This window comes from Rhipicephalus sanguineus, chromosome 4 (genome assembly GCF_013339695.2).
Source record: "Rhipicephalus sanguineus isolate Rsan-2018 chromosome 4, BIME_Rsan_1.4, whole genome shotgun sequence".
Classification (NCBI taxonomy): domain Eukaryota; kingdom Metazoa; phylum Arthropoda; class Arachnida; order Ixodida; family Ixodidae; genus Rhipicephalus; species Rhipicephalus sanguineus.
This window is the reverse complement of record NC_051179.1, coordinates 87,455,728-87,477,432: the sequence shown is the minus strand read 5'-3', so window position 1 is coordinate 87,477,432 and position 21,705 is coordinate 87,455,728. Positions and strand designations below refer to the sequence as shown.

General features: G+C 46.9%; 1 long non-coding RNA gene across 1 annotated transcript; it reads right to left on the bottom strand.

Moving 5' to 3' along the window:
- Positions 1 to 10,397: 10,397 nt before the first annotated feature.
- LOC119388854 (uncharacterized) lies at positions 10,398 to 21,462 on the bottom strand. Its single transcript, XR_005182863.2, has 2 exons — positions 21,380 to 21,462; positions 10,398 to 10,670 (listed from the first exon to the last, which is right to left on the bottom strand). It is a non-coding gene; the product is annotated as an uncharacterized LOC119388854 (long non-coding RNA).
- Positions 21,463 to 21,705: the final 243 nt, after the last annotated feature.

Here is a 21,705-nt window from a genome sequence, read left to right as displayed (position 1 = left end):
TACGCTTCGTCAATCGGCAGGGCTTATTCTGAATGTACTTGTTTTGAGGACGTGTAGTCGTGGAAACTCAACAATACACATATAGAGCAGAACGAAAATGAAATTCCCCATATCAGCAGCCGTCACTATTCCCCAAGAACCATCATCCTCGGCATAAGACTGCTTCTACAGGATTTGCAAACGAGGACACTATTTTTTCTAAGTACAAATCCGGTTCATTACTTTCCCTGTGAAAAAGATGCCGAAAACGCCGATTTTCCTTGGGACACATATCGCTTCACTGCACAGCACTGCTCTGAGGACACGGCCGGGTACCGTTTTGGGGCTGAACATTACTCTCTACTGGCTAAAGGTTATGCCACCAAATCTTCACCATATACATTTGAGACACTACAAATATGAGACAAGATATAATAGCGCCAACATCCCCACGACATTTCAATCGGAGTAAGAAAATCGATGTGCCAGAAAGAGTAATGCAGTCATCAACACCTGACTACGATCCGGACTCGTTGTATGGTTTTTGTATCATCCAAACTATATTTCCAATGAGGTTGCATCATCCTCAGAGTTATTTCTGCTAGAAACAGCAGAAAAATTGCTTGCAGACGCAACAGAAGTGTGCAAAGAAAAACATTTCCGAGAGTGTCTCGCTTTCGAGTCGTCTGCCATTTTCACGAAAGAACCAAGCAAACCGCTATCTTTAAGTCGTTAAAAATCGCCGCCTCTTGGGAGAAGAACTAACTATGCAGAAAACCATATATTAGTGCTTACAGAATGTGCTATATGATGCAGCTAGTTGCTTGGAGCGCCCGTATTTTTTAATACTCGCTCGGCACGTTCGGGTGAGGTTATTTGAACCTGTTTTTTGGCACTGACAGCGTTTTTTTTCGGACCTCTATAGACCACCTAATTTTTAGCGTGGCGACGCCACGTGAGATCAAAGGGAGGACGACAAGCCCGGACTCTAAAATACTACGCACTTAAAAACCATTATCAAAAGGCGACGAAAGCGCGCCTCGTCACCCCCTCAGGAGGATTCGCCGCTGAGACAGCCTCAATTCAAGTTCCCGAGCAAAGTTCTAGAAATCAGCGCGGCTACCACGGGCGCGTTCGCCGCCTCATATGAAGGTGCGAGAAGGAACTCGCTCTTTCCCAAGCTTTCGCTCTGCTGTGAGCAGATGAGTTGGGTGGAAGATTCGCGAACCCGGGCGCAACGCAATATAAGCGCACTGCGACAGTAGTTCGCGATTCAGTAAAGGAGGAAGTTTGCTGTACAAGTGAGAGTGTGGTTGGGTGGGGCAGAGAAGGCGTGTTTTGTTATGATGTAGTACCATTGGTTGGTCTTGGAAAAAGTGCTGAGAAATGACGCCTTGCGAGCAGTGAAGAGTTTCGAAGACAGTGTCACTGAGAGGAGACCTCACCGAACGCCGAAGGGAACGCCTTGGTCATGGCTACTGTCTACATGGAGCGACTCGTCAAGCCGGTGAATATGAAAGGACTTTAAGTGTTCTTGACTATTCTCGAGCGCTATTCAGTGCTACGCACTATAGGGGCCCGGCTGGGCGTCCATACGTAGATTTCATGTGGGATGATGAGGCTTATAATTAATTGGTCATTAATCGCCTAAAACAAAGTCAGGAATACTCAAAACCAGGTTAAAAGAACGAACAAGGTCTAAAATAATATGCTTAACAGAAATAACCAAAAGTAATGGCAATAGTACCTTGAAATCGCGAAAAACACTTCAGAAATATGCGGATGACACCCGCGCCGGGCAAGAGAGGGCGCCACCGCCTCGCAAAGTGCGCGACTGCTCCTCCCACGGGTGCTCCTCCGGCGCGTTCGTCTCTGCACCAGAAGGAGGAAAAAACTACACGGAACTCATTGCGGGAGACCTAAGGCCCGGTCGGCGAAAGCTCAGCAGGACTATCAATAAAGTTGTTACCAACCAACCTACTCTCTGCAGGTGACACGTGTCTGAACTGCCGTAACAAGCAGGAAGTCGATAAATCGCAGCAAAAAAGTAGCGCGCATGTCGCACAGCGAGTTTTCAAATCTCCGTAACGATAGTCAACCCGTGTCGGCGAAATCCTACATGCTTACCTCAAACACAGACGTCATCGATGGCTTGGTAAACAGAGCAGCGGCAACTCCACGAACGGGAATCGCTCGGTGACTGTGCTACGCACTTCCTCAGTTTTCAAAGCAGTGGACCTGGATTTACCGCAGGATTTAGAACTACACCAATCGCTATACAAGAACGAGATTTTAATTATCTGTGGAAGAAATATAAAGGAAGATATAGAAACTTCGTGAATGCTTACTCCTATATTCCTTCCTCTGCGGAGCCGAACTCCCCAAGTTGATGGCACCATGGTTGTGCTTCTTCTGAAGGGTGGAGACTGCCAATATGCTGCCAATAGGCTCTCATGCGTCTACACCACGCGGCACGTGCGTGTGAAAGTAGACGTGGCGCTATGCCACATCTCCCTATCTAAGTGGTTTCCCGTAACGGTCAGGCACAAAGAATAGGGCCGAAAGGGGTGGTGGTGGTTAGAACCCCCGATGATGTCTTCCGCTGGAGCATCGATGACTGGCTTCAACACTAAATTGTTGCTGCCGGTTCGCAGTGGGTGACATTGCACTGGGGCGCATCTTCATTTCGAGGGCGGCTAGCGGTGTGCGACTGTCGGCAGCTGGAAATCACCGTTCTTTAGGTACACAAACATGTACACAAAGTACACAAATTTTATAGGTACACAAAGATGTGAATATGTGCACCTTTAGTAAACGTTACCGTACTTAGAGTGATAGCAGTGGTCAAAGTTCAGAAATTGCGAAAATGACGAAAACGTGTTTTGCAGACAAAAGTATTTTATTTTTTATTAGCACTTTATTACTAATTTCAGTGCCCCGATTAATAATAGTTCATTAAACGAGGCCGCGGTGAGCATGCCAGGCGGTGGTGCTACTTGTGTATATATACTCGTTCTTGTTCCGGCAATAAAGTTGTTCATTGCCTGAAGCCGACTCGCACACATGGTGGCAGCGGATTCCCGTCACTATGTCCGGTCCGTCAACCCTGCTTCCCCCACCCAAACCACTGGACCCGTCGACAGACTCGTGGCTTGCATGGAAGACATGGAAAAGTGAGTTCACTTCGTTCTCCACCGCTACCCAGTTGAGAAAGCAGCCTAAAGAAGTACAAGCAGCAACGTTACTCGTAACAGTCGGCGAAGAAGGCAGGAGGGCTTACAACACCTCCAAGTTCGAAGATGATGCAGACAAGAACAACGTCGAGACGCTGCTCGAAAAATTTGAGGAATTCTACGAGCCAGTGACTAACTTGACGTTTAAAGGGGCCAGGACACCCAATTTTCGATCATAATCTGTGTTATGTGGTTTAATCCTAGTGCATTCACAAATAAGCTTGCGACATTTTAGCGCATTTGGTCGAGCATATAATTTATAATTGAATATATTTATAACCACGCGAGCGGCCCGAGAGTCAGGCAACACTGGTTCACTCGCGAGCTGTGACGTAACAAGCGGCTAGCTGTGCAAGCGTCTACATAGTGGCGAACGATATTGTTCCGTGGTCTGCTGCACGTCATATCGAAATATTTTAGCTTTCTTCAGCATGGCACTGAAATTGAACAATTTGCAGCGGCTGAAACTTTGGTAGAAGACGACGGCTCCAATCCGTGCTGTACATGACGTCACACGCGCCATGGCAAAATGGCGGTCGGCGGCGGTGGGCGGGGTTTACAGCCGGCGACTTCTGGGGCTTGTTTTGGACTGAAATATTCTTTTACGGCCCACTTTTGAAATCGGCATAGGCATAATAAACCCTCTACTTCTGGTTTTCGCTGAAAATCATTAATCTTTGGGTGACCGTGTCATGGCCCCTTTAATGAATTCCGCTTTGGATCTAGAAACCAAAGTCCACAGGAGTGTTTTAATGATTGGCTGCCCAATCTCCGGCGTTTAGCGAAGAACTGCGAGTTCGGGGACCTAGAACACCATTTGCTTCGCAGCCGGATTATTCTGGGATTGAGAGATAAACGCTTGCAAGAAAAGCTTATCGCCGAGAATCCGTCGTACAGCAGGAACGTCAAAATGTGTCGCACCCAAAAACTTGAGAAGGAGCAGTTTAAAGAAATTAGTGAAGGCACAGAAGCAGCACGCGCCGCAGTTATTCAGGCAATGAGCACCCAAAAGCATCACTGTAGTCGGTGCGTTTATAGCGCGCACGGTAATGCAAGGTGCCCAGCTACAGGAAAAACAAGCGAAAATTGCGGGGGGCGTAATCACTTCGCTCAAGCGTCTAGATCGTCGGTACGGCGACAAAACAGAAGCACGAAAAAAGAGCTGAACGAAGTACAAATGGATGAAGAAAATAACTGGAATGCAGCAGTTGACACCAAAGGCTGCCATTTTACGTGTAAGCTAGACACAGGAGCTAACGGCTGCGTAATTTCAAGAAAAGACGCAAAAAAGCTTAGCAATAAGCCCCTGCAAACCTGCCACGTGACCCTGACCGCCTTCTTCGGTCATAAGACCACAGCGACAGGAAAACTTCGGCTGCGCCTACGTGCTAACAGCAAAGAGTACGAAGAAACCTTTCTTGCGGTCGAACAAAATGTGCCTGTGACTCTAAGTGGATTAGTGGCGGAACGCCTAGGATTTATTTGCCGCGTGCAAAATGTTCACGTCGAACAGTTGTACCCTGCAGGTGTACCCCGTGGCCCTTCAGGAAAGAGTCAATGAAGAGATCAAGCGTATGGAAGAACAAGGCGTGATGACTAAGGTAAGGGGCCCAACGGAATGGTTAAGTCACATGGTCACCGTCGTTAAGAAAGATAAAGTACGCATCTGCCTAGATCCCATCGGGCTCAACAAAGCACTTTTGCGGGAGAACTATCCTATGCCTACACTCGCAGACGTTGTGCCAAAGCTTGCTGGAGCCAAACTTCTTTCTACCTTAGACGCAGGTTCAGCGTTTTGGCAGATAAAGCTGAATGACTCTAGCTCCAAACTTTGCACAATGAGCACACCGTACGGACGCTACCGCTTTCTCCGCATGCCCTTCGGTAATGCCTCAGCACCAGAAATATTTCGAGCAGCGATGCATCGTGTCCTAGAAGGTCTCTCAAATGTAGCGGTAGCAATGGATGACATTCTTGTCTGGGGCAATACTAAGCAAGAATATGACTACAATTTGCAGCTCCTTCTAGCACGCTGCCGCGAACAGAATCTTTGACTAAACCTAGAGAAGTGCTTCTTTTTGCGAAACAGAGGTTCGTTACCTTGAGCACGTTCTCACTGCCGAAGGCTTGTGTGTGGACCCCCAACGTGTACAGGACATTTTGGAAATGACGACACCAAAGAACTGCAAGGAACTACAAACCTTTTTGGGCACAATGAACTTTGTACAGTGCTTTATCCCAAACACATCGGAGGTGACAGCACCACTTCGCACTTTGCTGCGGAAAGACACTGCATCGGTCTGGATGGAGGTACAACAAGAAAGTTTTGTTAGACTGCGTGAGGCTATGACACAAGCGCCCGTCCTCCGGTATTTTGATTCCAGTAAACCGGTGACGTTATCGGTGGCTGTGAGCCAGCTGGGGGTGGGCGCTATCCTAATGCAGGATGTGCAGCCCGTCGCATTTTCGTCACGGACACTTGCTGAAGCGCAGACAAGATACGCACAGATAGAGAAGGAAACACTTGCTATTGTACATGGGTGCACTGAATTTCATGACTACATATTCGGACTGCATGAGGGACTGTGGAAAGTGACCACCGACCCTCAGCAGCGATATTCAGTAAGCCGTTGTACCAGTGCCCACCACGTTTACTACGCATGCGTCTTACTCTACAACGTTACCCCATCCATGTGACTTACAAGCCGGGCAAAGAAGCATTTATTATGTGGGGTTTAACGTCCCAAAACGACGATATGATTATGAGAGACGCCGTAGTGGAGGGCTCAGGAAATTTCGACCACCTGGGGTTCTTTAACGTGCACCTAAATCTAAGTACACGGGCCTCAGACATTTTCGCCTCCATCGAAAATGCAGCCGCCGCGGCCGGGATTCGATCCCGTGACCTTCGGGTCAGTAGTCGAGCTCCATAACCACTAGACCACCGTGGCGGGGCGGGCAAAGAACCATTCCTAGCTGATGCTTTCTGAAGGTTTCCGAGCAAAGTATGCATGCCAGCAGACGAGCAGTTTCAGGTCAATGTTCATTGCATTTCAGCTTCTGAACGCGCGCTGTAAGACTTGCTTCAAGCCACCACTGAGGACCCAACCCTGGGCAAGCTCCGTGAATACGCAAGTACAGCATGGCCGCTTCACAAGCAAGACGTCCCCGAGCCACTTCGAACGTACTGGGAGTTCCGGGACGAGACACACGAACAGGACGGCCTCGTATTCCAGAGTAACAAGGTAATCGTGCCACAATCGGAAACAGAAATTATGAGTACTCTTCACTCAGCACATGTGGGCGTCGAAAAAATGAAGGCTAGGGCAAGGAATGTGATGTTTTGGACGAATATGTCGGGCAGCATCGAGCAGTTCTGCGAAGCTTGCAAAGCATGCCAAAAGCATAAACCTAAAAACTCTAAAATGCCACTTTTGAGTCACGAGGTACCCTCGCTACCATGGCAAGTTGTCGGCATAGATTTGTCCTCTTTCGAAGACCGAGATTTCGCCGTCATTGTCGACTTCTACTCGTTCTTTGAAATACGACAGTTTGGGACGACAACGGAGAACTCGCCTAAAACATGGTGTTCAGAATTTTTTTCCGTCCATGGCTTGCCACTAAAATTGTGCAGTGATAATGGCCCGCCTCTTAGCAGTCATGAGTTCAAGGAGTTTCTGAACACTTTGGGCATTGCTCACGTAACCGCAAGACCCTACCACCCGCGGTCAAAAGGCATGACAGAAAGAGCGGTCCAGGAAGCAAAAAAGCATGGGAAAAAGAGCTAATTGAAAATGCCCGTGTTACAAATGACTTTGCTTGAGTGGCGCAATACTCCACGTGATGATGTGCTCCAGTCCCATGTCCAGAGGCTGATGAGACGCCAGACTAGAACTCTGCTACCGGTACCTGCGAGCCATTTGGAGCCGAGTACCATCCCACCGAAAGTGGTACAGGGCTGCCTTCAAGAAATACGGCAACAACAGAGGACCTACTACAACCACGGTAGCAGAACACTACCGCCTGTGAAGCCAGGCCAGCAGGTCACCGTATATGATAAAAACTAACGGACCTGGACACCTGCAGTCTTCATCAGACCGATCGGGGAGCCCCGCTCGGCCATCTCTAAAACAGAAGACGGGCGGTAACTTCTGCGCGCAAGAGAGCACCTCCGCCTATTAGAACCGCAGGCAGAATCAAACCAGCCAGAAGCGAGCCTTGTCTCTCCAAACGGGGCGTCCTCAACGGCCCCTACAGAACTACGGCGAAGCACAAGGCAACGACGAGAGCCCTGTCGGTACCCTCTACCTGAAAGACGCTAACCAGGTGTTAGCTGCCCCGCAAAAGGCAAGGTGTAGCAAGGCTCAATAAGCGCCACGTCACTGTTTGTATCTTTAGTGCGCAAGCCTGGCGGCTGTGCTAGTTGTGTATATAAACTTGTTATAGTTCCGGCAATAAAGTTGTTCCTTGCCTGAAGCCGACTCGCACACAGGCTGAATCCCGCATTTCTATTCATTGGGTGTCAGAAGATCCGGGGCGTCGCGACGTATACGTCAGAAACAGAGTCGCAGAAATACAGCAGCATACGGCGGGCCACACGTGGCAGCACTGCAAAAGCAAGGAAAATCCGGCAGACCTATTAAAAAGAGGCATCCTGTGGTCGCGCTTATTCGTTCATCTCTGTGATGGCGTAAAGTGTCCAAAGCCTATAATTGCCGAAGAATTAGTTTCCGAGGCAGCATGCGTCGTTACCCCTTGCAGAAGCATTACTCAAAGTCACCGAGTAGAGCCAGTGCGCGTGCCTTCTGTGGGGAACTACGTAGACCTACCGGTTCATTGATAACACGGCAACACGGCGGGCATCTACAGTCGGACCGCTAGAAGCTTAAGAAATTGCACGAGCTGAGCATTACTGGATCAAGCAAGTCCAGCATTCACACTTCCCGGACGACTCACTGTCGGCTGGAAAACCAGTCTCATCTGCTACTTCTGCACCCTTCATCATGATGACGGGCTTATACATGTTGGAGGGCGTCCCCCAACTTCTGCCTGGCATCATGGTCGTTCGTCATCCTGTCGTACTTCCTGGTCGCGACGCTGTGACAGCTCTGTTGATTCATTCTTATCATGAGCAAATGTTTCATTCAAGCGTTGAGTTCGCACTCTCTGAGCTGTGAGAGCGTTTCTGTGTGCTGAAAGGTCGCAAAACCACGAAATACTCATATTGAGAGGTTGTCTCATGTGCCGACGACGCAATATTACGCCATAATCAGCACTTACAGCGCCATTACCACGAGACCGCCCTTTGCCACGAGACCGCCCTTTTTACCCTTTGACCTCCTCCTTTTCCTCCTCCTTTCCCACCTCCTCACTCCTACATGAGTACTCATATTCCTCACTTCCCTTTCCCATCCCCTTGCTATAGCATACTATACAAGGATATGTCATGCTTTACCCTCAGCCCTCCTCCTTTTCTTCCTCCTCACGTTCAAATCACTTCTCCTCACTTCACTTCCCTTTCTCCCCTACTTGCTATACTAGTCTATGCTGGGATATGCTATGCTAGGAACTGCTTGGCAGATGCCCGCTTTCTGTGGCGCATAACCTCCGGAATTTCTTTCTACGACACCGGCCTCACTTCGAGCTTAAATAGCTCCGCTGCTAATAGTACGTAAGGCACGCACATGCCAAGCAGAGCTTCTCGTTTTCGCGGTAGGGGAAAGTCCCTGAATATTTATTGTGGGAGAGCCGGGAACTAAATAACCTTAGGTTGAGCGCTTTTGTCCTCGGCGGTAAGGGTTGGGCCATCAACCAAGAAGCACAAGTTGACAAAGAAGCCTGGTCAACGGGCACGAAATATGGTGAAGTCCCGCGGCTACCTAGAATAAGGAGGCTGCCCACCTTGGGCGCGCAGTGCGCTTGCTCAAAATAAACGCTTATTCTCTCTCTCTCTCCCCCCAATTAATTAACGTTTATTCTCTCTCTCTCTCCAATGTGGTGTTGATACTTAAAACAGGTTGCTGCCCTCGCTGAGCAGACAATCCAAGGTATTTCTCTTCTCAATTGACGCTGACACATGCGCGTCGGTTTAGAATGTCCCTGAAGTCAGCTCGGGTATAGATCCATGACCTAGGTAAACTGAAGTAGATTGCGTCTGTCCACCGGCCCATAAAGGTAGTAGGGAGTGCCGAGCTCTATATGTAGGCAAACTCTTTAATGTATCCTTTTATAACGATATCAGTTACATAAACATTCAAGGCACATATTTTGCTGTCGCAGTCGGCGTAGCCGTCAACGTCATGTTCTATACAGAGTCCAAATCGATAACATCGCCTTGCACCTCATGTGTCAAGTGCGAGTTAAAGCGTGCGAGGGCTGCCGCTGGTTGCTGCTCACACTGAAATGAAACGCCGTGGCGTTCTTCGTCGCGCAAAGGCTCGTGGAGGGATGCCGGTTGGGGGACAGGGGGGTACTGCGTTGCTCCGGTAGGCGAACTTTGATCAAACGGGCGTGGGCGCACTATATCGATAGAGATTAGCAGACGGCTCATACCTTTGTACGCTGTGTTCTCTTACCACTTGGGTTACATTGAAATGATAGACAGCATAGCATGAAGGTGTCATCGCTTATGGAGCGGCCGTGTTCCCTTACGCAAGGTTTTTTGTAAAGTGGCGCCACGTCGGTTCTTAAAGGAGTTAGACGCTAGGCTTACTTGGTATAACATTCCACTTTTTTGCCACCGCACCCATCGCTTCGCCCTTGCGAAGAAAATGTGAGTTTTATATTACTTGCGTAGTTCTGTTTTCCTCTATTTGGTGCAATAGGAATATTTCGTTTTGTGATATTACCTTATATGTTTGTTGTGTTGCTTTTCTGCGTTTGGATATTGCCACATGGTGCTTCAAATATGTTTGTTTAAAATGTGTAGTTTTTTATTAGACCGACTGATTTCAAAGGAGGGAAGTTTCACAATAGCTTTGTGGTTAGCGGAGACAGCGCTCTAACGGACGTGGTACTGTCATATGGGTTTGAATCCTAGTGGTGTCGGCTGGGACAAATATCAATTTATTTCAATCTGTAGGGTTGGTCGAGGTAGGCGTAGGAAGTTGCTCGGATATTAAAACTATGTGGACATTGACCCCCATCAGCATCGTCAAGACGGTGTAGAAAAACGCTCAAGGGAAATCCAGTTTCGATTGCTTTATTGTGTAGTATCATTATGCAATGTATATAATAAACATTGCATAAATGATCTGACTTTAATAATCGAGAATACACATGTTGTTAGATGCCGTGACTTTGAGAACCTGTAGCGTTCCTACAGCGCTCCCACGGTGCTTCCCATATATCGTTTTAGCGCCTCCCACCAGCTAAATTGACGCAGAAATATCTTGCGGTATTTTGTCCTTTCACGCATGTACAAAAAGGCCCGCACTTGGGATCACCTTCATGAGAGCACTGGAACAGAAGAAAACGTTATTTTTATTTATGAAGTTTTAATCGAGAAATACTGCGGTAAAAAAAAAAAAACCAAATAATAATTCGGCGGATCCGACGCGTTGTGGGAATCGGTTTCATGCTAAGCAGTCAGCGAGTACTTCTATGCATTATTTTATGGCTTTGAGCCAAGCGTTACAAGGTGGGTCGACGTGTTTTTCTAAGTTCAGTAGCTGTGTGCACATCGTGGGCTTACCAGGCACGTGGACAACACTAGCGTGTTAAGGGTAACTTATGGGGCGACGTAATGTCGTCCCTCACGTACGTCAACCCTACATACGTCAGTCTTATCAAAACTAAGTGCACTTTATTCTTAAAATATTTTGAATATCATATGTAACTTTCGGTAATGTACTCCTCCGAGGTTGAGCAATGCTTCAGTATAGCTTGCTAAATCATAGGAATACAAATGTAAACTTTATTAGACTAAAAATCTATAAAAGCGGAGCCAACAGTGGAACCACATACGTTAATCTGATATGAGGCCTGTATCGTAGGGGTACATATGTAGCGTTGAAAACTTTCTTCTAAAAGTAGATAGCCATCACCACAACCACAATTAACGTTGCAACAATGAAACGCCTGCATAGGCTGTTTTTACAAAACACTTTATAGACCTGGCGTGGCTCTGTGCTAGAATACCTGATTGCCACGCAGGATGCTCGGGGTCGATTCCTGCTGGGATCCTACTTTTTATTCTTTATATTCGTCGGGTCAACTCTGCCGATGTCGGTTTTTCCTAACGCTCTCGCATTTAAATTACCGATGTCTGTTCTCGCTGCTCCTTGCTAGATATAAACTGTCAATCACCTGTGGCGCATACCCGTACACCGCGGCCCATGGTAAACGGGTATGTGCCACACGTGTCTAGAGGAAAGGGTTTGACGATGTGCTCGAAAGGACTTTCACGTCATTCATGTCATGACCAGACAGTCAAATTTGTCAAATTCTCTTACCCTCCCATGTGAGTTTTGGTCAACACCAAGTAAAGAAGGCGATCATGAGAGAATCTAGACGTAGGCGGCTAGATAGATAGATAGATAGATAGATAGATAGATAGATAGATAGATAGATAGATAGATAGATAGATAGATAGATAGATAGATAGATAGATAGATAGATAGATAGATAGATACGCGGATAAAAAATTCGGCAGATCCCACGTACCGTGGGAATCGATGTTATGCGAAGCATGCGCGAGAAAGTGGCTGTGTCGTAATTTTTCACATTGAGCACAACGTGACGGAATGAGCCTAGAGGTTGTGCAAATGGTATACACACACATATGTTGAAGAGTCGCCCATGTGTTACCTAACCAGTTGTTTACAGTTGCGCAACGATGGCAGCAGCAACATGAGTGTTACCAAGACCAGACACGGGAAGCTGATATGTAGTGCTTATATTCTTCAATAATGGATAGCACGGATTCGAACAGGACAAAGAAGGAACACAGATATATAGGACAGGCGCTACGTGCAACTAAGCTTTCTAGAAAATTTTCTCTAGTTATATACACAGCCGAGTGCCACGCGCAGGCGCACTGCACGTACGTTACGCTCACAGTTACAGTTGTTACAGTTGCGTTTCAGTTGTTGTGTTGCTTATACTTGTTCGTTATGACGGACAACGCACGCACGTTTCACGAACTCGCGTGCATGTGTGGTAGGGGTTTTTAACAGTTCTTTAGCAAGGTCATTATCACTGTGATCAGTGAGCACCAGCAGCTGGACAGCACTGTTATCGAATCCGTTCGTGATCGCGGCTACGAGGAGTCTATGTGTAATGAAGTCCAAGGTATAGTACAGCTGGTGAAAATCGTGGATGCCTCTTACGAAGAAGTGATCTATGATGCCTCCTGTCGTGGACCTGGCAACGAGGTCTTGTGATGCCCTGTTCACATCCTAGCAGTCTTTCATGCAGTGTAAGGAGCAGGCGTTGTTGGGTTTTGATAACTCAATGATAAAGTCACCGGCAATATAGAGGGGGCATGGTCCCCTCGGCAGAGTTATTGTAGGGAAGCACTGACCCCAATTTTCGCGCCATCCACGTGGTCCAGGTTGCGGACCACGTGAACGAGTGGATGGTAGTCGAGCGTCTTCCATTGCGTCCGCCGCGGTGGTGTAGCTTTTACGGTGCTCGGTTGATAAATCGAAGGTCGTGGGGTTCGATCCCGGCCGCGGTGGTGCATTTCGATGGACGCGAAAGGATAGAGGCCTGTGTGCTGTGCTATGTCAGTGCATAAAGAACGCTGTTAAGACACTGGTTAAAGTTGGTTATCACTTTATTCTCGTGTCAATGTGTATGTTCGCGGTTACTGTGTTGATTGTGACTGTATCACCTGTGGCTCATACCCGCATAATATGAACTCTGGTATGCGGGTGTGTGCCACAGGTGACTGAGAGAAAGGGTTTCATGACGTACGTGACAGATACTTTGCGTTATTCATCTCATGACCAGTGAATCGTGTTGTTCATACACTGATCCCCTGCTATGCCAATTTTGGTATATTACAATTTATGGAGACGATCAGGAGAGCGCCCAGACGTCGGCGGATAGATAGATAGATAGATAGATAGATAGATAGATAGATAGATAGATAGATAGATAGATAGATAGATAGATAGATAGATAGATAGATAGATAGATAGATAGATAGATAGATAGATAGATAGATAGATAGATAGAAACGGCGAAAGTGCCTGAGGTTCGCTAAGAAATGCTTCGCATTTAAAACGCTAAAGTTTCAAAGGTTCGCTAAGAAATGCTTCGCATTTATTAAAACAGAAACAGCAGAACTGGCACAGTCCTTTAGCAGTGGAGCTGTTTAAGCTGGATGTTCAATATGAGGTATTAACAAAAACTACCATCATCATGAGCGGCCTCTAGCTTATAAGGTATCTCGCGACAGAAAAAGAAATAGCACAAAGAAAGAGAGAAAAAAGTTGACAGAGAGAGACAAATAGAAAAAACATGGCTGATCCCTCCGTCATAGGAATCGGTATAACACGAAAGTGAAACGTGCCTTCACAGAAGTAGTGCTTATTGTGTAGTGATATATGAGAGCTTGTACAATGTCTATTCGTGTTTGGCAGCTATAGCACCGTTTGACGTGGATGCACCCATGTTGACAGCATGTCTCTATCGCGACGACTAACGCCCATGATCATGATTAAACCGTTGAGGTAGCTGACGGTGTGAACATATATTTGGACACAGCGAATCGTGAATCGCGCGTAAGGATGATATCAACAAGCTCATAATCAACATTGGTACCCGGTATGCACTTCTTCAAAGCGTCGTCAATTAAGGAGAGAAACGGCACGGTGTGCGCTTTCTAGTAATGGGTAGCCGACGCCTGTGCTCATGCATACATAACACACACTGCACTTCAGCAACGCGGGAGGTAGAGGTTCGTAGCCTGAGCCGCAAACGCGTGCGTCCCGCTGGCCTCTGTCTCGCAGGCGCTGCTCTAGCTCCACCAAGGCACGACATTCGCCCGTCGAAATCGCGTCCTTTCTGCAATGCATGTTGCAGCAGTTTTGTTAGTCGGTGCTCTCGCAATTGAAGCAGTCGGCGGCAGAGAAATCCCGTTCGTGCACGTGGAAGCTGCACTACTCCGATGAGCCGACGCACGCTAACACGAATCCAAATGCAAAGAACGTAACTGCGTCAAGGGTGCTTCGACGACGCCAGCGCGGCCAGTCTACCTTTCTGGTATCGATACGCTTTAACCATGACCTCCGATATCACGTGCAATCTCGGAGTAAGCGCTAGTAAGTGTCGATCGTGAAGCATTACTTCTTTTCACCTCTCACAGACGGCGGCACCGCCCCGCTCCGCCCGCCGCGAAAGAGAAGGTGTGAAAGATATAAGGCGCGTTCGCGCTGTGCCTAGCATCTCTCGAGTTGGCTTAGTCGGTAGAGCGTCGGGCGCTTGCCGTCGCGGCCGCAACGTCGTGGGTTCGATTCCCAGCGGGGTATCTTTTTCTTGGTTTTTTTCTTTCTCACCCGTTGGCGTCCATTTTATCAACGTCATATCCGTGACGGATGTACTTGGTGGACCCCGGCATAAAACACTTTCGTGTTAAAAAAGAAGGAAGCGAGAAATAGAGAGAGATAGAGAGTGATACGCAAACGTAAGAAAGAGAAAAAGAGATAGAAAGTGGTGAAAGAGAGAGAAAGAAGTGGAAAAAACAGACACGCAAGAGAAGTAGAAAGACAGAGAGGAAGAGAAGGAAAGGCAGGAGGAACGAAAGAAAAAAAAACTAAGGACAAACAAGGAAGGCCACCCTACTGCGCCGTTCATTCAGGAACAGCGCAGTGCGAAGCTAGTGCGAAGCTGCCTTAATAATTTTCAATATTCGGAGCAGCTACACAGCAGCTAATATGTTAAGAAATGCGATGCCGGGGAAAATTTCTAAGCTTTATAAGACGACATTTTCATAATATTGCACTGTGTGTTTAGTAGCACAATCTAGCATTTGATTTAGAGTCCTGTTACACGTGGCGGAAAGACGTGTTTCAATGTCGCTTTAGTGAATCATAGCTTCGACTCGTAGGTTTCGCGTTGTCCTCTTGCGCAACCGAGCGAACAGTTCGAACAGGCAAGGTTGACGGAGAGCTAATTCCGAGTTTTTACAAATAAAAAGATTTGGTTGCTTGATTGAACTGTACAGAACGGTTGTTTAGTTTTTTTTTCTTTCTTATTTCTTATTTTCTGAACTTTATATTGGGCGAAGCGCGGAAAATGGTTGACTTATGTTTGCAGCTCTTGCCTCCGCACACCCTTTCCACTCGCTCAGCGATATTACAAGTTAGATTGCGCTCGGTTGACGTACCAAGTATGAATACGGGAAAGATAAGACATTTGATGAGGCGTGCTGCGATCGGAACCGCAGGGAGCTATGTCGAGGGGGCCACCCGAGTATTAGGTGAATATGGTTATAGCGGGGCATCACATGATTTACGAGGCTCTATGGTGTGTTAACCCAGGGATTTCCAGTTCCACGAAGATTTTTCAGGTGTCCTTGTGACAACTGGTGAGCACAAGTATTTGAGTGCATTATTTGTGCAGGTATTCAAATTCCATGCCAAGTTCTTTGCAAGCCTAACTGTACTGACATAAGCGCAATGTCGCTATAGACCAATTCATCATGACGACAGCGTACCGCAGCCGGCACAGTACGTTTAATGAAATGCTTGAATGCGTGTTACTTTAGCTACACAGTTTGTTCATCTTTTACTTTTGGCGTCTAGTTCAAATGATGTCAAGAAGTTATAGTCTCCTTCCTGTTCATGGAAATGCATGTAGCCAGTTTGAAACATCGTGGCCCTTTACTTCTAATGCTGTCACCGAGATACAAGTAATGGACTCACTGATGCTTTGAGAAATCGTTAACCAAGGAATGTCGCTGGGGCCAACGTTTCGACAAGCAATTTTTTCTTCGTCAAGTCAATGCTGCTGCCCTAACGCAGACAAGTCAACTTCACGAACGTTCTCTCCAGCGGCATTTCCTGCTCAAAGATTTCTCGTCGCTTCAAGCCTGCACCTTGCCCTGAACTTCTGTCTTGTTTGGCACTTAAGTTGTTTAAGAAAAATATGTGCGCCGTCATGAGGCACGTGATTGAATCATTTGACGCTTGGACCAGCAAGCAGGCGCCGCACGGTGTTGCGATTATCGGCCGGAAAGGAGTGTCCTAAGTAGCGAATGCAGATGTCGGCAACATCGAGCCCCAGAATTGTCAACCGAATCAGCCGAGGCAATCCCATTGACACCACGTTGACGCACCAGCGTAAAACCACTTCATAGGCTGATCCCTAGGGATCTCCTCTTTATTTCTTGTGGATTTAGCAGTGATCCGCACGAACCGGTTGTGCGCTGCGCGCACCATAACTGCGCACGCAGAACTCGTCTATTCCACACACGGTGCGGATGGAGAGTCGAATAATCATTCCTCCTTGACATCGCTAGTGCACTTACGACTACAGTTAGACTTCTATGTACCACTTTGTGGGCGTCGTGGGCCTAAGTGTAGAGTGGAATCCTGCATTAAAGTGTGGGCAAGCTGTATTGTCGGCGTCTCCGAAACGGCCTATTGTGTGGGCATGTCCTCTGAGATTTTTACGGGTGCACGTCACTGTGCAGTCGCAGAGGCCGTGCATTATGATTTTTTGTGTGCGGGATAGGCGGCGCCACAACTGCGAGGCTCGCTTCTGATTGGGTGTAATTTTGCGGCATGCCGCGAAAAATGGGCCTCACACCCATTAGAGCGTTCCTGTCGTTTTTGGTGATTGTTGTTGCTCGCTAAAGCATCGTTCGCCACGCTCGGCGTTTCGCGTGTGTTTCAGCGGTTAGTGAGGACGTATAGTCGAGCTCAATATGACTTCCAACACGAGAGAGCTTGGCCTCACAAGATTTAAGATCACGCACAGCTCTCACTATTCCTTATTTCCACAACAAAATGCTGTTCATCTAACTTGGGGATGATCCTTAATAAGAAAATAAAGTTTAGTTGTGGAAATTAAGGCAAGTTGTAGCCACGCGCCATCTTTGAACTTGTGTTTCCACGAGCTACCATGTTGCAAATCATATTGGGCGCAACTGTATCTTAACGTGATTGCCGCAGCGTCTCATCACCATACTGTGGCCTAAAGGCTCGTTCACAGCGAAAGCGGAGCGGGCGAGCGGAAAGTGGAGAAAACCTCCTCGCGAAGCGGCTGAAGCGGGCGGAAAACGAGGCGGCTAGTCCGATCGCTCGTGGACCGATCTTTTTTTCCGCCCGCCGAAGCTTCCCGCTTTGATGCAGCCAATCAGAACGCCATGCGGCGGTGGCGCTGGTGTATCTTTGGAAGAGAGAAGCAGTGCCACGTGATGGTGACACGTGCGCAAAGCGCGAGTTGCCCCGCCTCCTCGGCCACGTGGGCAACCAAGAGAGCCGTGCCGTCGGAACAGGTACGCGCACTCACCGCCTCGCCCAGATTGAGAGAAAAAACACAGAAGAAGAGAAACACAGGACGAGAGAAAAAAAAGCTGAGAGAGAAAGAGATGGAAACAAAACAGAAAGATCAAGAGAGAAAGAAAGAGAGAGAAAAGGCAGAGAGAAAGAAAGGAAAGAACGACAAATAAAGGTAAAAAGAACAAGAGAGAGAGAAAGAAATAGAAAGGAAGAAATAGAAACAAACAGATAAAAAATAGAGATACAAGAAAAGCACAGAAAGGCAAAAAAGTGATAAGAAGCAAAGGAGGCCACCTATGATTCCGCTCTTCCTTCAGGCTTGGCACGCCTTGCGAAGCTGCCATGCTACGGAACGGGAAATGCAATGGCGGCTGCGAGAAGTGCCCGAAGCGATGAAAACCCTACGCCAACGGTCACGTGCCCGTAGAGCTATGAGCGGTACGAACGCTCGGTTCGAGAGTTCGGACATCCGTGTCGTGACTAATGTAGCTAAAGCCTAGTAACAACCAAGCAACCAAATTAGACTTCAGAATCGTCCAGTTTCGCTGTTTCAAGCCTTGCGCGACTTAGCGCAAGCTTCGGCGTATATATATATATATATATATATATAATATATATATATATATATATATATATATATATATATATATATATATATATATATATATATATATATACATATATATATATATATATATATACATATATATATATATATATAAATATTATATATATATATATATATATATATATCTATATATATGTATATATATACATATATATATATATATATATATATATATATATTATACTATATATATATATATATATTATATATATATATATATATATAAACCCTCATGCAAGTCTCTGCTCGAACAAACGAAATACACGCGGCGTGATTACGCAGCGTGGCGCCCTTTCTCGGGGGGGGGGGGGGGGCAGCAATACTTCCCTGCGCCGGCCTCCGAGAACATGTAACCTGGTCTATAGGCGAATAGATGCAAATCAAGGGTACGGCGCCTTGTATCTGCCTTTCGAACGTCACTATTAAAGGTCGCAGATAAAAGGTCAAAGTATGACACGTTACAGCTTCAGTGGTATTGGAAACGAAGATCGAGACCCCGGAAGCAATATTTTTTAAAGTTACTTGGGCACTAACTAGCATAAGTAACGAGGTTCTGCAGAAAGGGCCCGTGTGAGAGAAGATGCTTTTGCGAGCTTTTGGCTAGATGCCCGGATGTACTGTCGTGATCAGTATGAGTAGATATTCTAGTACACTCTAGTGAGAGTGGGGAACGCACAAGCGTGCGGCAAATAGGCTTACACCATTTATTAAACCCGACACAGGCCGATTCGCGGTGGCCGCGGTGGGGAAAGAAGTGGAAAGGGCGCCGCGGTCTCCATAAATGTCAGCACGTCCGCCTCGCTATTGCTAATAAAAAAAACTGCAGCTGATTGCGTATCACGCTCCGCTCGCGAGTATAAGGCGGGTAGGCCAAGCGGAACGCGGCAGTGTGCTAGTATTGACGCCTTTCGATTCGTTTGTGTGTGCGCGTTCAACAAACAAAAAATCAAGATACAGCAAATAATATTTTGAAAAACAGTGCTGGCCTTTGCTACGCGTGATTGCTACTAGTGGCGCCACAATATCAAGCGGTTATTTTTGTCATATATTTCACGTGTCGTAAAAACAGACGGGTGGCTGGAGTGACAACAGTTCGCTGATAAGCTTCACGCTTTGCACTTCATTTCTGACAGCGCCATCCGAGTATCGTTCTTCATTCTTCATTGGCCAGGCCTGCGCTGAGCCCGCAGCACAGTCACAGCGAAAGCTGGAAGAGCGGCGTTTCTAGAGCCCGTTGTAAGCTATCTTGGGGCTACAATACAAGTACACTAGAAAGGTACCCACTACGCCATAAATCACAATTTTTGTGAAGTTGGGAAGCACCTACTAAGCCATTATTCGTCATTCTGCGGAGAAGCGAGGCACCAGCTACACGTCTGTAAGGCATTCTGTGCACTTTGTTGACGCGACGACTGATAACGATGAATAATTATGGCTCAGCCCTTTGTAATGGGTTGGAATCTTTAAACGGCCCACCAGTTATGTAATTTGCATTGGGTGACGCCCGGTCGCTATTTCCCTCTCCCGTCATGCTGTATAACATACGTTGACGTGGCAGAGAGACGGGGGGGGGGAGCGAAGAACCTTACTGAGACCCCGAGGAAATGGATCATGCGCTTATGGGCTTCCTTGGCAACCAATACAAGTGCACTTGCGAGGAACCCACTACGCTATAAATCATTGTAATTTTTTGAGAAGTAGGGCAGCAGGCACTGTGCCATTTTTCGTCATTCTACGGAAAGCGTTGGTACCTGCTAAACGCATGTAAGGCATTATGCGCACTTTGTTGATGCTGTGCCTGATGACGATGAAGAATTATGGCAGAGACCTTTGTAATGGGTTGGAAGCATTCAACAACCTACTAGTTGCGCAATTCGCATTGTGTGACGCCTGGTTACAGAATTCGCGTTGTGCGACGCTTGGTTCCTATTTTACTCTTCCACCACGCTATATTGCATATGCTAATGTGGTTCCTTCCCGACATGAAGCCTGTATAGGACCTTTTTCCAAAGCAGATTCAAGCACCGGCATGGCTCAGAGGTTGAATACTGGGCTCACACGCAGAGGGCCCAGGTTCGAAACCTCGTTCCATCCTGGAGTTTTTTTCTTATTTCGTTTTTTTTTTCTTATTTCGAGCGATACTGGTTACGGACACCGGCGGCGACGGCGGCGGCGGACAACTAAGGCGCCAAAAACGGCCGGTGAAATGATCTCATAACAGCTTTCGCTGTAAAAAAACAGACGGGTGGCTGGAGTGACAACAGTTCGCTGATAAGCTTCACGCTTTGCACTTCATTTCTGACAGCGCGATCCGAGTATCGGTGGCATTGGGGTTGGAGGCTATTCACCACGCGCTCGCGTGTTGCCTGTCATAGTGCTTACGATGGTACATGGTCTCGTTTTTTGTGTTGAGCGAGTGCCAGAATAACGGCGCTAGCACCTGGCCCAAGGTCATTTGAACAGCCGCAACAACGGGAGCTTAGAGGATTTCATGATTAAAAAAAGACAGCTAATTTTGCTGTAGAGCCTATGAGAATGACTGTTCTGGTGATTTGATATCGTATATGGCATCTACATGTATTTGCAAACGTAATAATTACCAGTAGATGTGTAACTGTGCATCAAAGTGAGAAAAAGTATTGTTTAGGGGATTAGCAGAAAGTTTAAACATGTAAGTTTTTATTATGTAACTAGTTTGCCTGACATCCGTCGTTTGGATACTTGAGTATTTCGGGGGCTTTACTTTAAGTCTCCTGTTTTAAGGAATTCTTGCCGCCGAGCCGTCAACACCAAGCATGCCTATAAAAGAGAAAACTTAGGCAAAAAACTTAAACACGTCACTCGTTTTGTGAAGTCTGACGTTACCGATCACTGAGTGTTTTAAACACGTCTGAATTCAGTCACTGCTCTTTAGGAATTTTGGCAGCCGTTGGCATGATGAAGTATATAGTAATTAATAGGCACTAGCAGCTTCAATGCAACTTCTGCCGGTGGCCTGCACTTGAAAAAAGTAGAATGCACTGAACTTATATCCTCAATATCACTGCAAAATTTAATTAAAGTGTGAATGAGGAAGCACTACTAACTCTGGGTGGGCACCAGTGGTGTTCGTCCCAAATTCTGGCAGATGGCAAAAGTGTGCCATTTTCCTTCGGGCGCGCCCTGAAAAGACAGCAAAAAGGGTATATTGCGATGACGTCCCAGTTACTAATAAAGTAGTCGATTACACAGCGCTCTCATGCAAAATTTTTTGCCGCTATTTAAGCAGTAGCTTCTATGTGTGGCTGATCTTTGACATTTAGCGTTAGGTTGGTGTATGAACTTAATAGATGAATTCTACTCTGTTTGAAATAAATATGCTCCGAGAGAACACACGCACTCAAACGTATAACAATGTTTTGACTTCCACGAA